Raw genomic sequence first — 27018 nt, 5'->3', positions numbered from 1 at the left:
GATAACCACGCAGTTGAGCGCCCCACAAACCAAACATCATCATCATCATCATCATCACCATCTGGCATGAGGGATGAGTCGATTAATGTTCGAGAAGGTGTTATGGTGCCTAGTCGCACTTTGTAAATGACTTGGCGTAATTGATGCTCTGGTGTTCTGGCTAACCGATGAAGCCAACCTGCCTTCACCATGTCATATTTGCCTGCAGTTGGAGATGTGTCAGTGATGTCACTGAGTTGGTCAGCGTGCTTACCTATATGGCTCAATAGAATGACGAACTTGAAGCTGTCATCGAAAATGCCTTAGTTGTGTAGGATACACTCGACAACAGTAAGCCATATTGCTGGTTGTTCCGAACGAAAGGGTGGTATTTGGGAGTTTGATCCCAGTCGATGCGGCAGCTTGCATATGGTGACACGGAAGATCGGAGATTTCAACGGCGGACTAGCTACCCTGTCCAAATGTGGATATTCTAATCCCAAGAGAATGTTGTCGCATGACGTAACTGATGGGTTCGCTAGAAATGTTCCCGACGATAAACTCGGATAGGTGTCTGCGACAGTCCGATGAACAGTGTCTTGTTGGTAGGAAAACGTGTTACACCCATTAACAAAATCATTCAGAAGGTAGGCAGTCACTACATGTAGTTCGTGTACACAAGCGTCATTAGTGCCAACTGTACGGCACAACAAAGCTTCACTTTCAGGTTTCACTGAAAAAGTAGATTGGTCCTTCTGATTTGTAGCACTAAACTAAACACTACGAAGGCTACTGCCTCGCACTTGGAGTTCACCAGGACTGCAAATGCCTGACGACTCCATTGCTGGCGTGTAGCTGATGAGACAGAGCATCCTGGTGTCTGTCGCGGGATCGTCAGTGTGGGGAGGATCCAGATAGGGATACTCGGAGCAGAATAACGTAGGTGGTATACTTTATTGCCGGCATCTCGATACACAAGGGTTCCGTGCGCGCACACGTACTGTTCAGAGTGAACTGCCAATCAAAGACAGTGCCGTAGCAGAACTCTGGCCCCTTTACCAAAGAGTCTGCTAAGGCAATTGATGGTTGAGTCGCCACACGTCAAACGAAAAGACACTATGTCGAAAATATCAGAGAAGTGCTGACTAGCATGTCCATGTGAGATTTTACCACCCAGCATGGAGTAAGGTGAAGGGAGGTATTTTCTTGATACAGGTAATTTCATAATATTTTTCTGTTAACTCACTGTGACCACAGCTCTTAGATAGGCAACGCATGACTTCAGCTTGAAGGCTCACGAGACATCATTGTTGGCAGAGATTGTTGACCTAGCAGCACTCAAGTAATCTTCTTACAACTATCAAGAAATTACCTTACACCTATCACGAAATTACCTACACATATGACGAAATTCCGTACCGTGGGCCAGGCAAATGCCCACGGACATTTATAAGTGAGTACTTGCCCGGAAAATTGCTCAAAGCAGTTTTATGTGCCAAAAATCTGTGCATTTATAAAAAGGACTAAAAGTTTTTACTCCTAGAATATATAATTTATCAGTCAAAGTAAAGAATGGGACGCTACTCCCGATATTAAAAGTTAGTAAATGTTTACATTTAAACCTGCAAATATCATTCATTGCCTTTACCGTTATTAGTATAAACGAAAGGAAAGAGGAGAGAAGCGTATCGTTTATAATGTCCTTTTCCTTTTTACCAGTTTCACTCTTCACTCTCTCTCTTCTCTCTCTCTCACACACACACACACACACACACACACGCACGCACACGCACAGCGTTGAAAAGCTGTATAGTAAGAAGGAAAAAAAACAATACAAATGATCGTGTGGTATTGTTGGTCGGGAGACCCCATCTGGGGAAGTTCAGCCGCCGAGTTTCAGGTCTTGTTTCAGTCGACGCTGCTTTGGGGGACTTAACGTGCCGGTAATGATGATGAGAACAACACAACACCCAGTCCACGAGCAGCGCAAATCTCCAACCCGGCCGGGAATCGAACCCAGGCCTGCTGCATGGTAAGCAAATACGTTACTACTCAGCTACACAGGCGGACAGCTGTTTAGTGTTTAGCCGGTAGGAAAAAAAATCCTTAGGTCATCACATTCTAACGTAACACACTTTATAATCTGTATCAAATCTCTGATTGTTATTGATGAATGATTATTGACGACAAAATTATTACTGAATGTATTAAACAGCGGGCATGTGTTTCTTGATGACAAATGTGTTCCTAAATGTTCAGCTATTTTCAGGGAAGAAGTTTTACTGTCAGATGTAGCGACATTTGAGACGGACTATACTTTAAGTGAATTTTATCCATAGTAGATGCTGTTGAACTCCGTGACTGTTCCTTTACAGGGAGTAGAAAAATTTCTGCTACCAGTCACAATAGAAGCTCATTTATTCGTTACACGACCGGTTTCGGGCTTGTGCCCATCCTCGGGTGTTTATACATTCATGTAATTGTTTATATTGCTGGAGAAAATTGACATCTTGGGTTGTTGTGTGTTCTGCCGGATATCAGCGTCGTACTTGCACGATATTTCGGTCACGTTGCTCGTGACCTTCATCAGGTGCGACCAGAGACTGCTCCTCGAGTGTTTTTTTTTTTTTTGCACTTTTCATTCTCTGCCCAGAGGGGACAGAGCGGGCTGTTTTAGGGCTTGCTATTTGCCCTTTTCAGCCATGGGTTTGTACATTTTATTTTTAAACAATTTTTACATTTGTCTTGCTACATAGTGCAAGTTTCCTTTTGGTCTTTAACAATTACAAAGATCTTTAGATATTTTAACATTTACAGTGGGATTTTAACAATTTCAATGATATTTTAGCAGTTTTAGTGATATTTCAACAAATACAATGAGATTTGGACAACTACAATGATATTTTAGCAATTTCAGTGGTATTTTAACAATTTGGTTAATATTACATTACAGTTTCGTTTTTCTTCAGTTTATTTTACTATTCATTTATTCTTTGTCGTTAATAGTTTATAATTACAGATATCTTATAATATGGGCAACTGCTTATTCTACTATACATATGCATTTGTTTTGTATTTCTTATTTAGTGTACAGAGCGAGGGAGGGGGAGTAGAGGGAGTTGGGTTAGGTGTATTTTGGTGGTTCTTTGTGGGCAATGTTCTTGTGTGTTTAGTGGTGTTTGTGTTTTATGCTTGAGTCCTTTCGTCTACGTGTGGAGGGATGGTGGTGTTTGCTGTTAGTGGTGCTAGGATTGGGGCGAGATCGGGGTACATCTTAGCTATGTTGTGGGCGATTGTGTGGGTGGGTGTTTTGTATTTGTATTTGGGTTTCCTTTTTGTTCTGTGGTTGACTGTGATTAGGTCCTCCATGTCCGTACTTTTGTTTAGGATATGATTTCCGTATCTGGCTCTCATTTTGGCTAATCTGGTTTATAGTGGTTCCATTCTGGTTGTCTCATATACTTCGTTGCTTGGTGTCAGATACGGCAGCCTTGCGATACTTCGTATTAGTCTGCGTTCTGTGCTGTACAGTCTTTTTGCAATCGGTGCATGTATGCCTCCCAGGGGGGCTGCAGCATACTCTAGAACTGGACGAATGAAGGTTTTGTAGGTATGTAGTGCCATTTGAGTGTTGCAGCCATGGAAGCGTCCTTGCACTTGTCGTATTAGGTTTTGTCTGAGTCGGGTTTTGTTAAGGAGGTACGTCAGGTGGGTTTTCCAGTTGAGATGTTTTTCTAGGTATACTCCGAGGTATCTAGCTGTGTCGTTTAGTTGTAGGGGGCTGTTCCAGAGGGTTAGTCGGATGTCATGTTCGTTCTGTTGTTTCTTTTTTGTTAAGTGTCTGTGTCTGAAGAGGACTGTCTGTGTCTTGGTTGGGTTAGGTCGTATCCTCTATTTTGCCATCCAGGTTTCTAGGCGGTGGAGGTATGTGGTCGTTTTTCGTTGCAGTGTCGTTGTGCGTAGTTCCGTACACCAGTAAGCCGTGTCGTCTGCGTATAGTCCCATTTCTTCGTGGGGAGTCGTTACGGTATGTATGTCAGCAGTGTAAAGTGTGTACAGTAATGGGGACAAGATGCCACCTTGGGGGACGCCAGCTTGTGGGGTAAAGGCTTCTGACACCTGATTTGCAACGTGAACCCTGCAGGTCCGGTTGGTGATATAGGATTGGATAATCCTGACTACTCTTTGGTTGGGATGCCGATGCTGATTAGTTTGAACAGCAGGCCCTGGTGCCATAGCTTGTCGAAGGCCCGTTCTATGTCCAGGAACACTGCGAGTGTGCAGTGTCCCTGGTTGAACCCTTTGGTGATGCTGTCTGTCAGTTTAAGGAGGGGGTCATTGGTCGAGTGGTTGTGTCTGAATCCTGCTTGTGTCTCGACATAAGTCCTTATGCGGTCCGTTATTATTCGTTCGTATGTTTTCCCTATCACGTCCAGTAGGGATATCGGTCTGTATGATTTTGGGTCTGTCCTAGGTTTGTCAGGTTTAGGTATCATGATAGTCTTGCTTGTCTTCCAGTTTGTTGGTATTGTCTCATTGTGTAGGCAGTAATTAAAGATAAGGGATAGGATGGGTATTATGACGTGGAGGGGGGCTTTTTGTAGGTGAATACGTCTTATTTCATTCTGTCCGGGGGCGGAGTTGCGTCCTGAGAAGATTGCGTTTTCTATTTCTATGTCTGTGATGTCTTTGGTGAGGGCCTGCTGTTCTTCGGTTTCAGTTGTTGGGGTGTTTATCAGGGTTGCTAGTTGTATCTCTACATGTCGTCTGAATATGTCATCAAATCTGTTGTCGTTCGGGAATGAGTATACGTCTTGTAGTGTTTCTTTAAAGGCTGTTGCTTGCTCGAGGGGGTCTGTTGAAGGTTCATTGTTTACTGTCAGGGTGTTGGCGTGTGTCTGGCGTTGCCCTGTGAGTGTTTTGAAACTCTTCCAGAACTTGCCCCCACTCCTGTAGTCCAGTTTGCTGCATGTGTCGTCCCATTGTCGTTGTCTGTGTTGAGATATTAGTCTTTTGATTCTGGCGTTTATTCTGTTCCATTGTCTTTTTGGGTCTGGATTGTCGTCTCGTCTCATCTGTCTCTGTAGTCGTTTTTTCTGTCGTATTAGTTCTAGTGCTGCTTCTGGGATGATGGGTTTCCAGTTTTCTATTACTTTGGTGGGGATTGCTTCCTGGGCCGCTTTGGTGATAGCCGTTTCAAGTTTGTTGGTGACCAGATGTAAGTCGTCTTCGTCAGTGATTGTTATAGGAATGGATAGCTCACGGTTGATAGTGTCCTGGTATTTTTCCCAGTCTGCTCTATTGTACTGGCTTATTGGTCTTCTGTGGGGATGGGGTGGAGGGGGGAGGTTGGCGGATGTGGAAAAGAGGATGGGTAGGTGGTCGCTGGTAATGGAGTCTCCGATTCGGGGTAGGTGGAGTGAGTTGTGTAAGTCGGGGCTGCGTAGGATGTGGTCTGGGGCTGAGATACCTTGGTGTCCTATGAAAGTGGGTTCATCTAGTGGAAGTCGAAGGGTCGGGTCTGTGGTCAGGAGGTCAAATAGTCTGCGTCCGTTTCCATTGTCTATTCTGTCGCCAAGTCTGTGGTGTCTGGCATTAAAGTCTCCTACTAAGATAGATCGAGGAAGTGAAGTAAAGTACTGGATGAACTGGACCTGGGGGGTTATACATGCACACTATTTTGAGTGTTCGCCTGTTGTTGTCTTTTATCTCAACCGCAATGGCTTCCGTGTTGTCAAAAGCAGCAGGGAGGGTGACCTCTTTCGCCGCAATAGTGTTGCTGACGTAGATAGCCACCCCTCCTCTGCCGTCCTGCCTGTCTTTCCTGAATGTATTTTATTTTGGGACATCGCATTTGGTTCCGTCTTTGAGCCATGTTTCGGCGAAAGCAGCGACGTGTATGTTTTCTTGGTGGAGCATTTGCATTAGTATGGGGCGTTTGGTTTTAATTCCTTTCGTGTTTGCGAAAAGAAGGTTCAGGTGATTTACTTCACTGGCTTCGTCCATGTTAAGGGAGGGGGGTAAGGTGGGCGGGTGGGTGCGGTGTACTTTCCTACTTCCTTGTGTGTGTTTGTGTTTCGCGCTGGTTGTGGTGTCGTGGGTCTTGCGGTGGGGTGGGAGAGGGGGAGCGGGGTCGTGGTGTGTGGTCGTGTTGTGGGTGCCACTGTGTTTGCAGTTCTGGGTCCCAGCGGTCCGTTATTGTTATGTGGAGTGAGTTTCTCGCTTGTGTGGCGAACATGCCCTTCTGGAGGATTTGCTTGGAGGCTCTGTCTATGAATCTTTTAACTTCTTCACGGCGGTCTTGAAATAAATCCAGCAAGACCGTTGTAAGGAGTCTGATGAGGTCGTCCTTCAGTACTGCTTCTTCTGGAAAAATTTCTTCTGCTGGGAGGGCCGCTGGGCCATCAATTGTTTTGATGGGGGCCGTGGTTTCACTGCTGGAGGCCTTTTTTGGGCGCTGGGGGCACTTGTAGGACAGTGCCGAGTGTTCTCCGCCGCAATTGGAGCACTGTTGCCTCTCCATTTGTTTGCACTGGGAGAGGCTGTGGGCGCCTGCACATCGCGCGCATTTCACTTGTTCAGTGCATTTGGCTGTTGTGTGACTGAATGTGAGGCACTTCCCGCACTGTGCCGGTTGTGGAGGGGGGTCATGTGGGGGTTCTGCGGCTCTTCTTTTGTAATCTATCACCGCGCCTTCCGCCAGCATTTTGTCCACTGTTTGCGGGTCGTGCGTGATGACCCTGTATTTTTCAGTTGGGGCGTTATTTGGCGGACCTGGTCCAGTATTTATGCCTATGGCCTTCCCCCTCCACCAACGGCTGCAGGCGCTTCCTCTGTGGTCCGCGCCCATTCCCTGCGACCTGCTGGAGCGTTGCTGCTCCGTTTTCCGTCCGCTGCGGTTCTAGGTGTTCCCTCTGCAGTCCGCGCCCACCAAACCCGCTCCTGGGGGTTTCCCCCCGCCGCCTGTGGCAAGGGCGGAGGAGGGGGGCGGCGGCACGACGAGGCGAGTGGGAAGACGGCGGCGACAGCTGGTCCCGACATCGAGTCGGCCCTCCGGGAGGCGGAAACACGATTCCGCATGGTTCTCCATGCAGAGATGGAAGCCGCCTGCCTCACCCTCCGTGAATCCCTCCACCGCGACACCACCAAGGAGACGCAGGCGCTGCAGACGGATGAGCTGCATAAAGACGACCAGGCCACACAAACGGCCTGGCCGTAGAAGATGACGATAAGTCGGGCCACACAGGCCACATTAGAAGGCAAGGGAGCACGTCAGGACTCATGTGTCCAAACCAAAGACAGAGAGATCCTGGACGTCACCAACCCGGACATTGACGACCGCAGTGAGCATCAAACGAGCTACTTGGTAAGCAAGGAGCTCATAAGAAGCTATGTGCGAGAAGAAAAATACAGAAGAGAGCGAGAGGCGGAACGCGAAAGACAACGCGAAGCTGCCCTTTCCAACCATGAACGCCAGCGCCAACGACGCTGGCAACTCGGTAAATAAAGAGAAGGAGAGCATAACAAGCAGTTCTGGCCGGGTTTTGCAGGTTTTCCTTGGCCGCTAAGGTATATACCGGAACTGTCCCCTACAAACTCCTGCAAATAAATTCCCAATTGGGAGAAATCCCCCCCCTTCCTTGCACCCCAGCAAAAAATAATAAACAGTGCCAAAACAGAACAACTTTAACCCCATGGCTGAAAAGAGCCCAACACACGCTCTATAACAGCCCGCCCTTCTCCATCTGAGAGAAAAAAAAAAAAAAAAGAAATCTACGGTCTGGGGTACCAAGCGTTCCCCCTGCGGTCTGCGCCCGCTCACCACGACCTGTTGGAGCGTTGCCGCTCCGTTTTTCGTCCGCTGCGGCTCTGGATGTTCCCTCTGCAGTCCGCGCCCACCAGTCCAACTTCTGGGTGTTCCATCTTCGGGTCTGGTGCGCCTGGCAGTCCGTCAGGGGCTCGTTTTCCATCTCCATGTCTCTGGTTCTTCTGTTTGTGTAGTGTTGCAGCTGGCCCCGTTGTTCCTTTAACAATTCCAGAGCCGGATCCCAGGCTCTGCTTAGCTGGTACTCGGTGTCACGGTTCATAAGATCGTCAGCCATTTTAATTTCTATCGATTCTCTTATAACACTGTCCCAAAATCTGGGTGTTTGTGCTAGAATCTTGGTATCCTCATACTTCATGGCATGATCTAGTTCTAGACAGTGTTCAGCAATGGCTGACTTAGTCACCTGTCTTAATCTAGTGTGCCTCTGATGTTATTTGCACCTGATCTCCACAGTTCTGTCGTCTGGCCAATGTAGGACATGCCACATTGACAAGGTATATTGTAAATCCCTCGTTTTCGTAACCCCAGGTCGTCTTTGACACTCCCCAGCAGTCCCCCAATCTTGTTGGATGGACAGAAAACACACTTGATATTGTGTTTACGGAAGATCCTACCGTTTCTGGCAGAAATAGAGCCAGCATAGGGCAGATATGCCACCTTCTTTGCTTCATCTTGGTCTTCTTCAGGAGCCTGTGGTATAGTGGCTGGTTGGAGTGCCCTCTCAATTTGTCTGTCTGTGTATCCATTCTTGGAGAAAACTGTTTTGAGACGTTCTATCTCTCTAGGTAGATTCTCTTGGTGTGACAGGGCACGTGCTCTGTGGACCAAAGTCTTCAGAACCCCATTCTTCTGTGCAGGGTGGTGACAGCTGCTGGCCTGCAGATATAAATCAGTGTGTGTTGGTTTTCGGTACACACTGTGGCCAATTGATCCATCTGCTTTCCTCTGGGCTAGTACATCCAGAAATGGCAGCTGGCCATTCTTCTCCAGTTCCATGGTGAACTTGATATTAGGGTGGCATGAGTTAAGATGTTCAAGAAACTCATTGAGCCTGTCCATCCCATGTGGCCAGATCACGAAGGTGTCATCCACATACCTAAAGAAGCATGTGGGTTTAAATGTGGCTGTCTCCAATGCCCTCTCCTCAAAACTCTCCATAAACACATTGGCAACCACAGGGGACAGTGGGCTGCCCATAGCTACACCTTCAGTTTGCTCGTAATATTGGTTTCTGTACAGGAAATACGTGGATGTCAGTGTATGACTGAACAGGTCCAACAGAGCACCGTCAAATTTCTCTGCAATCAGTTCTAGTGAGTCCTTCAGTGGGACCCTGGTGAACAGCGATACCACATCAAAACCAACCATGATGTCCGAATCTGTGATGTGCAGTTGCTTGAGGCGTTGCAGGAAATCTTCTGAGTTGGGGATGTGGTGAATACATTTCCCCACTTATGGAGACAGGAGACCTTTCAAGTACTTGGCTGTTGTGCCCCAATATTACTGACAATACGACGTAGGGGCACGCCCTCCTTGTGTATTTTAGGCAGACCATACAGTCTAGGTGGCACTGGCGCTTTTTCCCATAGCTGTCTGATGATCTTATTGGGCATCCCTGTTTCCTTCAAGAGAGCACTAGTCTTCTTGGCCACCTTGTCCGTGGGGTCACACTCCAGAATTCTGTATGCAGGGTCCTCCAGAAGTTGGCATACTTTCTCATCATAATCCACCTGCTGCAAGATGACAGTGGAGTTCCCTTTGTCTGCTGGCAGTACCACAATGCTGTTGTCTTCCCGTAGTTTCTTGAGTGCCAGCCTCTCCTCGGTTGTGATGTTCGATTTCGGCGGTCTGGCCTTGGTGAGGGCCCTGCAGGTCTCTCGGCGGACTTCCTCTGCCACATTAGGTGGAAGTGTGGCTGCAACTTGCTCTACTGCACTGACAAAACCTGGAATGGGTACTTTTCTAGGGGTCGTAGCAAAGTTGAGACCCTTGCTGAGTACCTTTAAGGTTGTATCATCAAACTGTATGCCACTCAGATTCGTCACAGTGCGTGTCTCTTCCATCTGCTGTGCTTTCTTACTCATGCGGTCAAACTTTGCAGATTGGCAAGATGAGGCATTCCTTCTAGCACACTCAGCTAAAGACCAGGAGGCACGGTCTACCCAATCCCAATCTTCTCAAGTTAAGGAGGCTGCCATGTACAGATGAATGTGTAACAGCTCCCTGGCCACAACATCTAACCTGTGGCGCATATATCGAATCCTCTCTCTCACCAGTGCCATGCTGGCTCTGCATTTTATCTTGTTCCCCGCTCTGGAGTTGATGTGATGTTTAATTCTGGCAAATACCGGTGCCACTTCTCATCTCGACACCTCAGCAGAAAACTGAGAGAACTCAGCATCTTCCCTTTCTTCTGCCGTAGCTTGTCCAGCTTCTTGATATTCTGATACATCTCCTCCCCGTAGAGACTTTTGATGTAACTCTTCAGGCTTTCCCGGCGATCTAATGACATCTTGGGTTGTCGGGTGTTCTGCCGGATATCAGCGTCGTACTTGCACGGTATTTCGGTCACGTAGCTCGTGACCTTCATCAGGTGCGACCTGAGACTGCTCCTCGAGTGGACCTGGTCCAGTATTTATGCCTATGGCCTTCCCCCTCCACCAACGGCAGCAGGCGCTTCCTCTGTGGTCCGCGGCCATTCCCTGCGACCTGCTGGAGCGTTGCTGCTCCGTTTTCCGTCCGCTGCGGTTCTAGGTGTTCCCTCTGCGGTCCGCGCCCACTAAACCCGCTCCTGGGGGTTTCATCTACGGTCTGGGGTACCAAGCGTTCCCCCTGCGGTCCGCGCTCGCTCACCACGACTTGTTGGAGCGTTGCCGCTCCGTTTTTCGTCCGCTGCGGCTCTGGATGTTCCCTCTGCAGTCCGCGCCCACCAGTCCCACTTCTGGGTGTTCCATCTTCGGTCTGGTGCAAGTACGACTCTGATATCCGGCAGAACACCCGACAACCCAAGATGTCATTAGATCGCCGGGAAAGCCTGAAGAGTCACATAAAGAAAATTATTTGCTGGTGACTAAACAGATACAAGTGGAACAGTTGTAATGGCAAGGCAGCATTTTGTCGAAAATATATTTGTACTTACAAAAAGGTGAAGCATCCTTATTATAATTATGCTGTGGTGACAGTTTTTCTACTTGGCTGCATATTTGTTTTCATTTTCACATCCATGTTTCAGTTTTTTTTTTAAATTAGCTTCATATTTCACTACTATGCACTCGTGATGTACACTGTGTTTACATTCAAGCATGTAGGCTATGCTCAAAGAACTTAGATTTAGGAGAGGGAAAGATGTTCCTCATACAGAAACATATAGGTTATGGTCAAATAACTTAGCCACTTACGATTGTTCCACTTGTATCTGTTTAACCACCAGCAAATAATTTTCTTTGTATTTAAACAGTGATCTCCAGCTATAGACACATGTACATGAACGTATAAACACCTGCGGTTGGACACAAGCCAGAAACCGGTCGAGTGACGAATAAATAATCTTCAATTGTGACTGGTAGTGGAATTTTTCCTACGGACTATACTTTTCTATTCTGCTGCTTTCTGTATCTACTTTCCCATGACTGCACATGTGTGAAGATAAAATGAGAACACTAACATAAGAAAGATTTAATAACAAAGAATCGATGCCCAAGACGTTCGATTCCGATACTGGTCGATTCATAGAGAATTGGCGATTCTTGGAATGTGGAATAGGCGTCGACACATCCCTAATTAAAAATCATTATGGATAAACTTTTTTTACTCTAATTCCAATTATTCTAAATAAATATTAGTGCTATTGCTATTACTGCAAATAGTAGATGAACTTTTGAGTGAGTGGCTGGTAATTTCAAGTAATTCATGCAATTCTGTCGGTTGTTTAGTTATTTGGAAATGGCAACAACGGTCTGACTGTCTGACAGCCATTTACGTCTATGTGGTTGACTGAGAAGCAACTTATGCTCGTCTTTGTGCTATTTAAAGTGCTATAGATATCATCTGCAATGTGATGGTTGGAGCAAACTCAAAAATTAATCCATTATTATCACCATAGTTGCAGAGCCATAACCAATTTTTGTTGGGTTTGCAATGACTAAAAGCAACAGCCACAATGCTGACTACCTTGGTCACCTTATAACAAGTGATTTTGGATAAACATGGATGAGAAAAGTTTCTGGTGGTGATAGGTGACAATGCTGCGAACATGAAAGCTGCAGTGAATCTGGTAAAGGATAAAGCCCTTCACATCGTTCCACCTGGGTGCCTAGCTCATCTATTAAACTTTTTGTGCTTGGGTATTTTAGGCTGTTAAACAATCAAACTTTCATGGCAAATCACTAAAAGTTGTCAAAACATTAAAACACAACCACATTAGACAAGCAGTGTTCGATGAAATATCAGCTGAAAAGAATTTCAAAGGTAGGATGTAACTGAAGTATCCAGGAAAGACAAGCTGGGGTAGCCATCTTTTTTGTCTTGAAAGTTTGTAGTCAAAAAAAGTTATCTTACAAACCATAGTTGTAAACGAAAAGTCGCAGTCATACCTGCAGCCTGAAATAAAGAAAACTCGGCGATCATGATGATGATGTTTTCCGGGTTATAGACGGGAAATTGATAGAACATTATCGTTCATTTACTTGCAGCTTTAGAGTTAAATGAGAGTCACGTTCACAAAAAAGCCATAAAGTTCAATAATTTGGAAGAAGTTCTCATCGAGAAACTGCAGTCCTCTCCACTGCAGTCTGCAGGAGAAAAATCAATCTTATCTAAATTCCAAGCTAGAGAGGAATTCAGTGGGTCTTCTATCCACCTTGCAGCTAATCTTCTTCATCCAGCAGTACAACATAGTAACCTGAAGCTTATCGAGATCGTTGATGCAATAAACTTTGTTTGTGGCACAGCAAAGAACAATGGACAAAATGCTATTCAGGTTAGAGAGAACTTGGCTAATTATTGCGACAAACAAGAAATTTGGCTTAAAGAATTTGTGTCGAAAGGAGTGGTTCCTCACTCCCAAGAAGATAAAAATCTTGTGTAAATCTTTTTTTGTGTTGGTGAGGTTTTAGAGGAACTTAGGAATTGGCAGAAGTTGTCACAAAAATTGTGGGTACATCAGCTACATCTGCTGCTACAAAGCATTCCTTTAGCACATTTGGATAGATCCACAGTAAAAAAGAAACGGGCTCACATCAAAGACAGCTGCAACATTACTTACCTTTCCTGTAACTGTAAGCTGAATGGAGCAGGAACACGGCCTTAGCCTGTTGGTCACAAGGAAAAACCCACACTGAACAGCCCAAGGAAAGGCAAAATGAAAAGGAACCCAGTAGTCAGTGAGGAATTAGATACAGGAAAATCTGAGGCATAGTTGGAACTTTATGACTCTTCTTTAGCTTATGAAAATCAACAAACTGACTGAGAAAATTTATAAAATTTTTTTGTAATCGAATAGTATAAGTGAAAATACTACCTACAGGCTACTATTTAATGTTGTTGTTGTTGTGGTCCTCAGTCCTGAGACTGGTTTGATGCAGCTCTCCATGCTACTCTATCCTGTGCAAGCTTTTTCATCTCCCAGTACCTACTGCAACCTACATCCTTCTGAATCTGCTTAGTGTATTCATCTCTTGGTCTCCCTCTACGATTTTTACCCTCCACGCTTCCCTTCAATACTAAATTGGTGATCTCTTGATGCCTCAGAACATGTCCTACCAACCGATCCCGTCTCCTGGTGAAGTTGTGCCACAAACTTCTCTTTTCCCCAATCCTGTTCAATACTTCCTCATTAGTTATGTGATCTACCCATCTAATCTTCAGCATTCTTCTGTAGCACCACATTTCGAAAGCTTCTATTCTCTTCTAGTCCAAACTATTTATCGTCCATGTTTCACTTCCATACATGGCTACACTCCATACAAATACTTTCAGAAATGACTTCCTGACACTTAAATCTATACTCGATGTTAACAAATTTCTCTTCTTCAGAAACGCTTTCCTTGCCATTGCCAGTTTACATTTTATATCCTCTCTACTTCGACCATGATCAGTTATTTTGCTCCCCAAATAGCAAAACTCCTTTACTACTTTAAGTGTCTCATTTCCTAATCTAATTCCCTCAGCATCACCCGACTTAATTAGACTACATTCCATTATCCTTGTTTTGCTTTTGTTGATGTTAATCTTATATCCTCCTTTCAAGACACTGTCCATTCCATTCAACTGCACTTCCAAGTCCTTTGCTGTCTCTGACAGAATTACAATGTCATCGGCGAACCTCAAGGTTTTTATTTCTTCTCCATGAATTTTAATACCTACTCCGAATTTTTCTTTTGTTTCCTTTACTGCTTGCTCAATATACAGATTGAACAACATCGGGGAGAGGCTACAACCCTGTCTTACTCCCTTCCCAACCACTGCTTCCCTTTCATGTCCCTCGACTCTTATAACTGCCATCTGGTTTCTGTACAAATTGTAAATAGCCTTTCGCTCCCTGTATTTTACCCCTGCCACCTTTAGAATTTGAAAGAGAGTATTCCAGTCAACATTGCCAAAAGCTCTCTCTAAGTCTACAAATGCTAGAAATGTAGTTTGCCTTTCCTTAATCTTTCTTCTAAGATAAGTCGTAAGGTCAGTATTGCCTCACGTGTTCCAGTGTTTCTACGGAATCCAAACTGATCTTCCCCGAGGTTGGCTTCTACTAGTTTTTCCATTCGTCTGTAAAGAATTCGTGTTAGTATTTTGCAGCTGTGACTTATTAAACTGATAGTTCGGTAATTTTCACATCTGTCAACACCTGCTTTCTTTGAGATTGGAATTATTATATTCTTCTAGATGTCTGAGGGTATTTCGCCTGTTTCATACATCTTGCTCATCAGATGGTAGAGTTTTGTCAGGACTGGCTATCCCAAGGCCGTCAGTAGTTCCAATGGTATGTTGTCTACTCCGGGGGCCTTGTTTCGACTCAGGTCTTTCAGTGCACTGTCAAACTCTTCACGCAGTATCATATCTCCCATTTCATCTTCATCTACATCCTCTTCCATTTCCATAATATTGTCCTCAAGTACATCGCCCTTGTATAGATCCTCTATATACTCCTTCCACTGCTTTCTGCTTTCCCTTCTTTGCTTAGAACTGGGTTTCCATCTGAGCTCTTGATGTTCATACAAGTCGTTCCCTTATCTCCAAAGGTCTCTTTAATTTTCCTGTAGGCAGTATCTATCTTACCCCTAGTGAGATAGGCCTCTACATCCTTACATTTGTCCTCTAGCCATCCCTGCTTAGCCATTTTGCACTTCCTGTCGATATCATTTTTGAGACGTTTGTATTCCTTTTTGCCTGCTTCATTTACTGCATTTTTATATTTTCTCCTTTCATCAATTAAATTCAATATTTCTTCTGTTGCCCAAGGATTTCTACTAGCCCTCGTCTTTTTACCTACTTGATCCTCTGCTGCCTTCGCTACTTCATCCCTCAAAGCTACCCATTCTTCTTCTACTGTATTTCTTTCCCCCATTCCTGTCAATTGTTCCCTTATGCTCTCCGTGAAACTCTGTACAACCTCGGGTTGTTTCAGTTTATCCAGGTCCCATCTCCTTAAATTCCCACCTTTTTGCAGTTTCTTCAGTTTTAATCTACAGGTCATAACCAATAGATTGTGGTCAGAGTCCACATCTGCCCCTGGAAATGTCTTAAAATTTAAAACCTGGTTCCTAAATCTCTGTCTTACCATTATATAATCTATCTGATACCTTTTAGTATCTCCAGGGTTCTTCCATGTATACAACCTTCTTTCATGATTCTTAAACCAAGTGTTAGCTATGATTATGTTGTGCTCTGTGCAAAATTCTACCAAGCGGCTTCCTCTTTCATTTCTTAGCCCCAATCCATATTCACCTACTATGTTTCCTTCTCTCCCTTTTCCTACACTCGAATTCCAGTCACCCATGACTATTAAATTTTCGTCTCCCTTCACAATCTGAATAATTTCTTTTATTTCATCATACATTTCTTCAATTTCTTCGTCATCTGCAGAGCTAGTTGGCATACTATTTAATGTAAAATATACTTTTTTTCAAAAATTAGTTTTAAATTTGGATGTTGTTTTCCTATTTTAATACGTACTACCCCAAGAACTGGCATCATTAAAACGTAAATAGTTGCGTGTACAGTCCAATTTATTTCCCATAATAACTCTTCCCTACCTCTCAAGCAGCTTTTTCGACGTAACCACTAAAGAAGCAGTGTTGCAAAACACTTTTTCCGATACAAAATATCAGCTTAAAATTTTCTTATTAGCGCGGCTTATCAATTAATCTTTAAAATACATAAATGCTCGGAGAGTTACAATTTTTGGGCATTTGCCCAGGCATTTATCCTAGGAATTCGTCCGAACTTATAAATGCCTAGGCATTTTACATCGCTACCTGTGTTACTTGGTTCAAAAATGGTTCAAATGGCTCTGAGCACTATTGGACTTAACTTCTGAGGTCATCAGTCCCCTAGAACTTAGAACTACTTAAACCTAACTAACCTAAGGACATCACACACATCCATGCCCGAGGCAGGATTCGAACCTGCGACCGCAGCGGTCGCGCGGTTCCAGACAGTAGCGCTTAGAACCGGTCGGCCACTCCAGCCGCCTGTTACTTGTCATCATTTAAAATTTCACTTTTATTTGTAACATAAAAATTGTTATATTTCTATTTGTAGTTGATCCTATTAACATGATACACAAGCCATCTCACATAACTCTGCGAACTCATACATTTTCGACATGAAACAGAAGTGAAAAACGCAATCGGTCTAAAATGGACCTATGTCAGAGACTCACACAATGGGCTGGAGCGCACAAACCTAAACAAACATCACTTTCAACACAAAGCTATGTTTCTTTAAATGACAAATGAATATTTTTGTACCGAAACACAAATTAGAGGTACAGTAAGTGATGACAGACTTGGTTTGACTCTACTAAACCTCTTATCCTGACATTGGTCTGTTAACAGCAGGCTTCAGGGCAGGGCAAACAACCCATGTTATGCGATTTACGGCAGAAACTGCGGCACCATTGCCATCCTTTAAAGTCTAAATGTTTCAGAAGATAAAGAGTTTTGGAATAGTGAAAGCAAGTCTTCCATCGCTAATTATACCTCTAATTTGTATTTCAGTAGAAAAAAGTACTTGTGCCATTTAAATAAAGGTAACTTTGTGTTGAAAGTGACATTTGTTTACTTTTATGCAATATGCATTTATGCCCATTGTGTGAGCCGCTGGCATAGGTGCATCGCTGGACAACTGCATTTTTCTCATTTCGAAAATACACTCCTGGAAATTGAAATAAGAACACCGTGAATTCATTGTCCCAGGAAGGGGAAACTTTATTGACACATTCCTTGGGTCAGATACATCACATGATCACACTGACAGAACCACAGGCACATAGACACAGGCAACAGAGCATGCACAATGTCGGCACTAGTACAGTGTATATCCACCTTTCGCAGCAATGCAGGCTGCTATTCTCCCATGGAGACGATCGTAGAGATGCTGGATGTAGTCCTGTGGAACGGCTTGCCATGCCATTTCCACCTGGCGCCTCAGTTGGACCAGCGTTCGTGCTGGACGTGCAGACCGCGTGAGACGACGCTTCATCCAGTCCCAAACATGCTCAATGGGGGACAGATCCGGAGATCTTGCTGGCCAGGGTAGTTGACTTACACCTTCTAGAGCACGTTGGGTGGCACGGGATACATGCGGACGTGCATTGTCCTGTTGGAACAGCAAGTTCCCTTGCCGGTCTAGGAATGGTAGAACGATGGGTTCGATGACAGTTTGGATGTACCGTGCACTATTCAGTGTCCCCTCGACGATCACCAGTGGTGTACGGCCAGTGTAGGAGATCGCTCCCCACACCATGATGCCGGGCGTTGGCCCTGTGTGCCTCGGTCGTATGCAGTCCTGATTGTGGCGCTCACCTGCACGGCGCCAAACACGCATACGACCATCATTGGCACCAAGGCAGAAGCGACTCTCATCGCTGAAGACGACACGTCTCCATTCGTCCCTCCATTCACGCCAGTCGCGACACCACTGGAGGCGGGCTGCGCGATGTTGGGGCGTGAGCGGAAGACGGCCTAACGGTGTGCGGGACCGTAGCCCAGCTTCATGGAGACGGTTGCGAATGGTCCTCGCCGATACCCCAGGAGCAACAGTGTCCCTAATTTGCTGGGAAGTGGCGGTGCGGTCCCCTACGGCACTGCGTAGGATCCTACGGTCTTGGCGTGCATCCGTGCGTCGCTGCGGTCCGGTCCCAGGTCGACGGGCACGTGCACCTTCCGCCGACCACTGGCGACAACATCGATGTACTGTGGAGACCTCACGCCCCACGTGTTGAGCAATTCGGCGGTACGTCCACCCGGCCTCCCACATGCCCACTATACGCCCTCGCTCAAAGTCCGTCAACTGCACATACGGTTCACGTCCACGCTGTCGCGGCATGCTACCAGTGTTAAAGACTGCGATGGAGCTCCGTATGCCACGGCAAACTGGCTGACACTGACGGCGGCGGTGCACAAATGCTGCGCAGCTAGCGCCATTCGACGGCGAACACCGCGGTTCCTGGTGTGTCCGCTGTGCCGTGCGTGTGATCATTGCTTGTACAGCCCTCTCGCAGTGTCCGGAGCAAGTATGGTGGGTCTGACACACCGGTGTCAATGTGTTCTTTTTTCCATTTCCAGGAGTGTATATAAGGTCGCAGAGTTAAGTGGGACGCTATGTATATAACTGGATCAAATGCTTTCATGACAATTGCGTCAAAAATGTTCTAAATGTAAATCTGTCGTGGAGATGTTTTTGTTGGATACCTCTTTCTCAACACTCGTTTGGCCCCAGGAACTCGCTACGTACAGTCAACTTTGTAATGGAAATAAATACACTGAAGCGCCAAAGAAACTGGTACAGGCATGCGTGTTCATATACAGAGATATGAGAACAGGCCGAATACGGCGGACGCTGCGGTCGGCAACGCCTATATAAGACAAGAAGTGTCTGACGCAGTTGTTAGATCGGTTACGGCTGCAACAATGACAGATTATCAAGATCTAAGTGAGTTTGAACGAGCGATAGGACACAGCATTTCCGAAGTAGCGATGAAGTGAGGATTTTCCGGTACGACTATTTCACGAGTGTACCGTGACTATCGGTCGGCCTGGCTGGCCGAACTGTTCTAGACGCTGCAGTCTGGAACTTCGCGACCGCTCCGGTTGCAGGTTCGAATCCTGCCTCGGGCATGGATGTGTGTGATGGCTGCCGGGGTGGCCGATCGGTTCTAGGCGCTACAGTCTGGAACAGCGCGACCGCTACGATCGCAGGTTCGAATCCTGCCTCGGGCATGGATGTGTGTGATGTCCTTAGGTTAGTTAGGTTTAAGTAGTTCTAAGTTCAAGGGGACTGATGATCTCAGAAGTTAAGTCCCGTTGTGCTCAGAGCCATTTGAAACAGTTGAACCGTGACTATCAGCAACCCGGTAAAACATCAAATTTCCGACACTGCTGCGGCCGGAGAAAGACGCTGGAAGAACGAGACCAACGGCGACTGAAGAGGGTCGTTCAATGCGACAGAAGTGCAACTCTTCCGCGAATTGCTGCAGATTTCAATGCTGGGGCATCAACAAGTGTCAGTGTGCACATCACTCAACGAAACATCATCGACATGGGCTTTCGGAGCCGAAGGCCCATTCGTGTACCCTCAATGAATGTACGAAACAACGATTTACGCCTCACCTGGGCCCCTCGACACCGAGATTGGACTGTTGATGACTGGAAACATGTTGCCTGGCCGGACGAGTCTCGTTTCAAATTGTATCAAGCGATGGACGTCTACGCGTATGGAGACAACCTCATGAATCCATGGACCCTGCATGTCAGCAGGGGACTGTTCAAGCTGGTGAAGGCTCTGTTCTGGTGTTGGACGTGTGCAGCTGGAGTGATATGGAACCCCTGACACGTCTACATACGGCTCTGACAGGTGACACGTACGTGATCACCTGCATCCATTCATGTCTGCTGTCCATTCCGACGGACTTGGGCAATTCCAGCAGGACAATTCGACACCCCACACGTCCAGAATTTCTACAGAGTGGTTACAAGAAAACTCTTCTGAGTTTAAACACCTTTGCTGGCCACCAAACACCCCAGCCATGAACATTATTGAAGATACCTGGGACGCCTTGCAACGCGCCGTCCAGAAGAGATCTCCACCCCGTCGTACTCTTATGAATTTATGGACAGCCCTGCAGCATTCATGGTACCAGTTTCCTCCAGCAATACTTCAGAAATTAATCGAGTCCGTGCCACGTCGTGTTCGACACTTCTGCGTGCTCTCGGGAACCCTACACGATATTAGGCAGGTGCACCAGTTTCTTTGGCTCTTCAGTGTATAAACCTGTACTGTCAGTGCAGTTTAGCAGAGCACGCTCACTGCCGTACACGGGATAATACGCTTGGGCACACTGTTCGAACTGGCAACGTGCCGCCAAGGATCACTTTAAACTCATGACAGTTCGCGCATCGTCACTTTGCTGCAAAAAGGATTTGTCAGGACGCCTACTTGACGTCCACTCAGCGACCTTATTCGAACATTAAATAGCTGTCGTGAGACACAAAACATTAAAACTCTTCCTCGTAGTGAGCACCTGTAGTGAACGACACAAGCTGATAACTGCTACCTACAAATTATGGGACTTGGGAACCCGAAGAGAATATAAAAGAAAGATGCACTACCTTCTTTGGAGGCAACTGTGACGGCTGTTTTATCAGATATTTACCACAGAGATTTTAGTGGTGGTTAAGTCCGAAACCATCAATGAATTCATGTAGCCTATCCAGAAAGTATTTTTTTAGTTTTTCCAGTGCATAAGGTAGAGCTACTTTTTCTGTATACTGCACAGATTCTATTAATTCTCTGACGGCGGTGGTTTTATTTATTTCATGAAGGAGGCGATCACCCAGTTTCTCTCTCTCTCTCTCTTTCTCTCTCTCTCTCTCTCTTTCAGTCTGAGATGGAAGACGGACAATTATTCCTGGTTCCATCCAAGGAAACGCAAAACAGTGGTTCTAAAGGGATGTGGCCAAATTAAGGAAGGCTGAAATCAAGCAAGCGTCCATATCCAGAAACATCGATACATCGAATTTTCGATAAATCGTGAGTGATATCGAATTTGACGATGTATCCAATGTAAAACTCGACATTTTTGTTCAATCGGACTTTCGGAAAATCGGAAAGACAGGTTACTATTTGAAAAAAAGTTTATAGGTTCGATTAGTATTTAAATTAATTCTCTAGGTGGTCTGTCGGTGTTGATTTATACCAGAGTTTTTTCTGTAAATTAGTTTTAAATAATTTCAGAAGCTGTTAAATGCACTAAACATAAATAACACAGATATCAGAGAAATTTACTTCTGAAATTCAGCTTAACTGTGATAGGCGTAGATGTATACTTAAGGTGCAATGTGGTAATTTGTGCCGGACTAGGACCCGAACCTGGATTTCCCGCTAATCGCGAATGGTCGCCTTACCACTTAGGCTACCCGAGCAACAACCCAAATTTCTGTATGTCACACACCTTTTTATTTCTTCTGACAGATTATTAATTCATTTACCCACATTCCCGTGCAAGGACTTAGAATCAAAACAACGAGAAGTCAAAGACTATAGTTGCCATCTTCGTCATAGGCCCGTTCTTTGCCTTACATCTATTTACATCTAGATGACGAAATACAATATCAAATATTGAAAGTGAAAAGGGATCGATCCCGGTAGGTGGAAAATCCGGGTTCGAGTCCTGGTCCTGTAGAAATTTTCATGTGTCGCTTTACGTAGTAGGTCTACACCTGTTACAGTTAAGGTGAACTTGGGAATTAACTCCAATATTTGAAACTCTAGTTGGTCATCGAAATGTATCGCAGAGAAAACCGCATAATATTCCTAAGTAAGGGGGTAGGTTGATACAAGACATCCAAAGACGTCAAGAAGTAGTAACTATGGCAGTGGATAAACGTGTGGTGACAAAATGTGTAGGAGGCCAAAGCTTGAATACAGTAAACACGGATGGATGTATGGCGCAGTTGCTGCGCACAGATCAAGGGACTTGCACGAAGGAGAATAGCTTTCAGAGCTGCACCAAATCAGCCTACAGACTGAAGACAACATTTTTAGCACGATGTATGTGGGTGAGTCAAATGAAAACCTTAAATATTTTTTAAAATATTGTTTATTGTACAGAAGTGGTACAAAGCTGTATCACTTTTCAACATAATTTCCCACACACTCAATGCAAGTCCTCCAGCGCTTACAAAGTGCATAAATTTCTTTAGAAAAAAATTCATTTTGTAGTCCGCGCAATCACTCATGCACCGCGTGGCGTACCTCTTCATCAGAACGGAACTTCTTTCCTCCCATTGCGTCTTTGTGTGGTCCAAACATATGCAAATCACTTAGGGCAAGGTCTGATGATGAGGAATGGCGCCTTTCCTTGCTCGCTCTCTTCGTTTCCGGTTGGTGGAAGTGAACCCAGTTTTCGTCCCCAGTAACGTTTTTTGCAGGGAAGTCATCACCTTCTCGTTCAAAGCGCCGAAGAAGTTCTTCATAAGCATCAACAGGTCGTTCTCTTTTCAGGAGTCAGCTGCCGTGGCACCCATCTTGCAGACACTTTGTGAAACTGTAGCACATCGCGCACAATATGGTGTGCTGACCCATGACTAATCTGTAAGCATACTGCAATGTCATTCAGTGTCACTCGGCGGTTTTTCTTCACTATGGCTTCAACTGCTGCAATGTTCTGTGGAGTCACAACTCGTTGTGCCTGACCTACACGAGGAGCATCTTCCACTGAAGTCACACCATTTGCGAACTGCCTACTCCATTCGCAGACTTGCTGCTGTGACAAACATCCATCACCGTACTAATTTCAATAGGTTTCACACCTTCACTACGCAAAAACCGAACAACAGAACGCTGTTCTTCCCTGGTGCAAGTCGCAAGTGGGGCGGCCATCTTTATAATGATACTGCGGCGGTATGTGTGCATCTGCACTATGCTGCCACCTACAGGTCATTCTGCACGCTATTTGTAGCACGCTTACCAACTTACAGGATGACGGCGCGAAATTTCGATTTGTTATTATAAATTTAAGGTTTTCATTTGACTCACCCTCGTATAGAGATCGGTAATTACTAACTTTTGGTGTACAGTAAAGACATACACAAACTATATTATAATAAAGAGCGTATGTGTGTGTAGGGAGGGGGGGGGGGGTGTCTATGGTGTACCTATTGATTACCACGGTGCGCAGTTGTGGAGAGGATCCGGTTTCCTCGTTCTCCCGTAATTAGGAGGTCATGAACGTTCCGGTCGCAGGAAGTCACTGCCTTGCATGATTCTCCCACTGTTGTCCAACAGTCACGCATCACTCTGACAGCAGCTTCTCAGCTGTGACACCTACTACAGAGATTCCTGAGAAGCAGATTTATTTCCCGGCAGAGTGCCGTAATTTTCATCGAGCGAGAGGGAAACAGTATTAAATTATAACTTGCGTTTTTCTCTGATATATTTTAAAGTTGAATTATAAGGTAAAATATAACACCAGTCTCCGGAGTGCATAATTCTGCTCATAACCGTCACTCACTCTGTATGTGAAAGTTTTGAGGCATCCCACCGCCGGTGGATTAGCGTCCAATTTGCATACTCGTACCTACTTAAATCTTGTTAAAGGCTCGACTCTGAATGAGATGGCGTCTGCTTGTTCGCCGTTTCCCTTGTACGGGAGCCCATCCGGGCCCACGGCGGACCGCAGGCTGGGAATTAACAAAGCTCCCGACACAATGTTATGAGTCAGCGGGACATCACTTCTCATGGAGCCGTCGCAACGATTTGTTTGGGACACTATCTTGAAAAAACGCTTGGTATTTTTTATCAAGTGCGGCCCACCAATCAGAGTTTCTCAGCTGGTAGAGGCAGAAGTATATTCCATTCATTAATTACCATTTCGGATCCTATACTTACTAAAAAAAAAGTTAATCGACTATAAGGTGCGGTTTGTGAACTCGTCGCTTCAGTGACTGGAAACATGTCAACATTCCTAGCGACGAATGGTTGTGATTAACTGAATGATCGAGTGCTTTGCTTTAAAACATTTAAGCTTCATGCCTCCTGCTTTGTACTTCTTCGCCAAAGTAATAATTCAGTTCCTTTGCCAATAATGAAGTGGGCTGTTTTGTTTACGTAAAGTAGTAAATTATATTATTGCATTACCAACATCCGCCACCGACAATTATCCAGAAGCTGTCGTACCACCATGAGAACAATCGCAAAGATTTGGTGCTTTACGCCAAAGAGCCCTAAGTGCGGTCTTGTACTGCTTTTACTACCATTCTCTATCCCAATGCAGAAAGTTGCGCAAATATTCAGACATATCTGATAAAATTGCAAAGCAGTGCTAAGACTGGCAACTTTCTTTAAGTGTATAGAAATGCAAAATTGTGCACTTAACAAGACATAGAAAATAGTATCCTGTCAGTGAGTCACGGCTGGGATCAGTCAATTCATTGTAAGGAGGGGGTCGCCATGTAAGGAGGGAGCACTAATATTGGATGTAAATGCAACGGTCTGTGGATAAATTTGCATCTGACCCTAATATGTGCGTAAACTCAACGGAAGTAAATAAGCATCTGACCTTAATAAATATGGAAACACAACGGAAATAAATATAGCATCTGATCCTAATGAATATGTAACACAACATAAATGTGCACATAGATGTTTTGTGACTGCATTGGAGGCAATACTACTATCTGCCCCATTATGCTGTAATCAACCTCATATTGGATATTGCAGCATGCCTGCAAATTTCGGACACAATGTGGGCTCACCTCTGACCTTGATCCTAACAGTTCATGCAGTAAAAAGAAATAAAAAGAGTGATTCCTGATCATGTAATGAACTTAGTCCTGACCACGTGGTTACCAAAAGAAATAATGGAAATGTTTGGTAAAATTTCTCGACGCAATTGTGCACTGTTCAGATGGAAGGTCTGTTTTAATGAAAATAATAGAAGCTACTGATATAGACGGCTCCTGATGAACAAGAACATTACAGATTCTTATAGGTTAGCAAACATGAGGAAAATAAGTTAGCAAACATGAGGAAAAAATGTGGGATAATTCATTCTGAAAATGCTTTCAGCTGAATGACCTCGTGTTCATCACATCTCACACATGGATCTGCCGGAATAGGACAATCAAGGATAAGGGAATCACTAGCCAAAATTAACGAAATCTGTATTCATTTTAAGTTTTGTATAAAAAGTCCTACAGACATTTGTCACGAAGGCCTTGGTCATCCAAAAAAAAAAACCAAAAAAAGAGAAGCGAACTTCTCGAAACTAAATCAAACAGGTATTATTTACGATAGCAGGTAAAACAACATTTGTATCCTCTGAAAGTTAGAAGAATTTTATCGTCTTTAATCAGATCTAACAAAGGACCTTGAGTTCTCTAGCCACCATGCGAAATGCAAGCCCATGAAATAAGTAATATTTTGCCTTACGCTACGTTATTAATAGAGGTCCGACCAGCGGTAAACTGTCAAATTTTAATTAATTTGATTTTCTACCTGTCAGACTTCTATGTTATTTGGCAAAGGATCAATAGTTGTTTCTTGCAGAACACAACTCCTTCCTCAGCCACCAACAACTTTAAAAATGGGTAGTTAATGGGTATTTTTCGTACAGTGTTACAGATATGCACCTCACCGTTCTTCTCAAATTGTGGTGGATTAATTATGACGAATTTCATTAGCGAATATATGAAATGTCATGGTACAGTTAAAATGGCTAGTTCCTTGAATATGTATCTTATGACAACTGTGGGTGAACACCATATATTGTTCTTATTGCTCGCTTTTTTGTAATCAGTACTTTCATTCTAAGCTCTGAGTTACCCCAGAAAATTATTCCATAAAACATTATTAAATGCAGCGAGCCTATTTCATGCCGGTTACATTAAGAATTAGTTATCATTACAACAGGGAAATTTGGTATGGAAAATGTTATTGATATCACACAACTCGGTGACTGGCAGTTGGGTGCCCTGTATACTTTGCGTACCTCTCTTTATTAAGTCGACGACAGTTTTAAATTGATTATGAATATCTGGGGTGCGTGTGAATGTGCAGAGGATTGAACTAGAGACAGAGCGAAAGGAAACGCTGCGGCGCGCAGGTTCTGACCAGTCGACGGGACCGCAGTTGGGTGGCGTGAGGTTAAGGGAAGCGAGGACGAACCAAATTCCCAGAGGTGGCAAGTAATGTCCTCCCACAATGGCTGTTGGTTGGTGAGGTTCGGTCACGGTAGGTGTGGGATCACGTGCAGGAGTCAGGGCCACTTTTCTAAGTTTTCTGACTCCTTTTGAGGATTAGCAGATGCTGCTCGTATAAAGCGAAGGCCACCAGAAATAAACTCTAATCCTGCAGTGGCCCTGTCTGAAATTCTCGAACCCGGTTGTGAGGCTATGGACATTGACAGGAGCACGTGCAGTTGGCGTAAAGAAGTGTGATGTCGAATCGCAGCGTTAAAATGAATGTGTTTAGGTGGTAGGATAGAGTTTTCATGTTGTCATTTGAGATTGGAAAAAACGAGCACTTTTTGGCGGGATTCACTGCTGCAGGGAATTCTCGTGGTTGAACTGCATTGGTGACTGGCACCTTTTTGTGACAAGGAATACACAGGGCATAAGTGAGCACTGCATTAGAAGTTCTTGCCGATAGAACACGAAGGCGGCCACTTCGAAGAAATCCTTTCGTGTAGGACACGAAGGCGTTCGTGTCAGAGAAGCACTTGCAGGTGGGATGCGAAAGTGTCCGGATCAACTTGGCGTAGCAGCGTGGTAGAGGGTGTTGCATCTTGGAGTCTACTCAGGTGCTGCTGATTCCATCTTTGCGAAGAGGACTGCATGTCTGCACCCTGCAGCTCGGTGCATTACAGTTGTGCTTACGGTTAGTATAATTAGCAGCACTGGCAGAGTGCAGAAAATTCGACTGTCTCATCACTTCTGGACTCGTAAAAAATGAGAGTTCTTCTGGATTTTAGTCAACAACATCCATTCACAGTT

Source organism: Schistocerca piceifrons, chromosome 1, assembly GCF_021461385.2.
Source record: "Schistocerca piceifrons isolate TAMUIC-IGC-003096 chromosome 1, iqSchPice1.1, whole genome shotgun sequence".
Lineage (NCBI taxonomy): Eukaryota > Metazoa > Arthropoda > Insecta > Orthoptera > Acrididae > Schistocerca > Schistocerca piceifrons.
Note: the sequence above shows the minus strand (reverse complement) of the source record.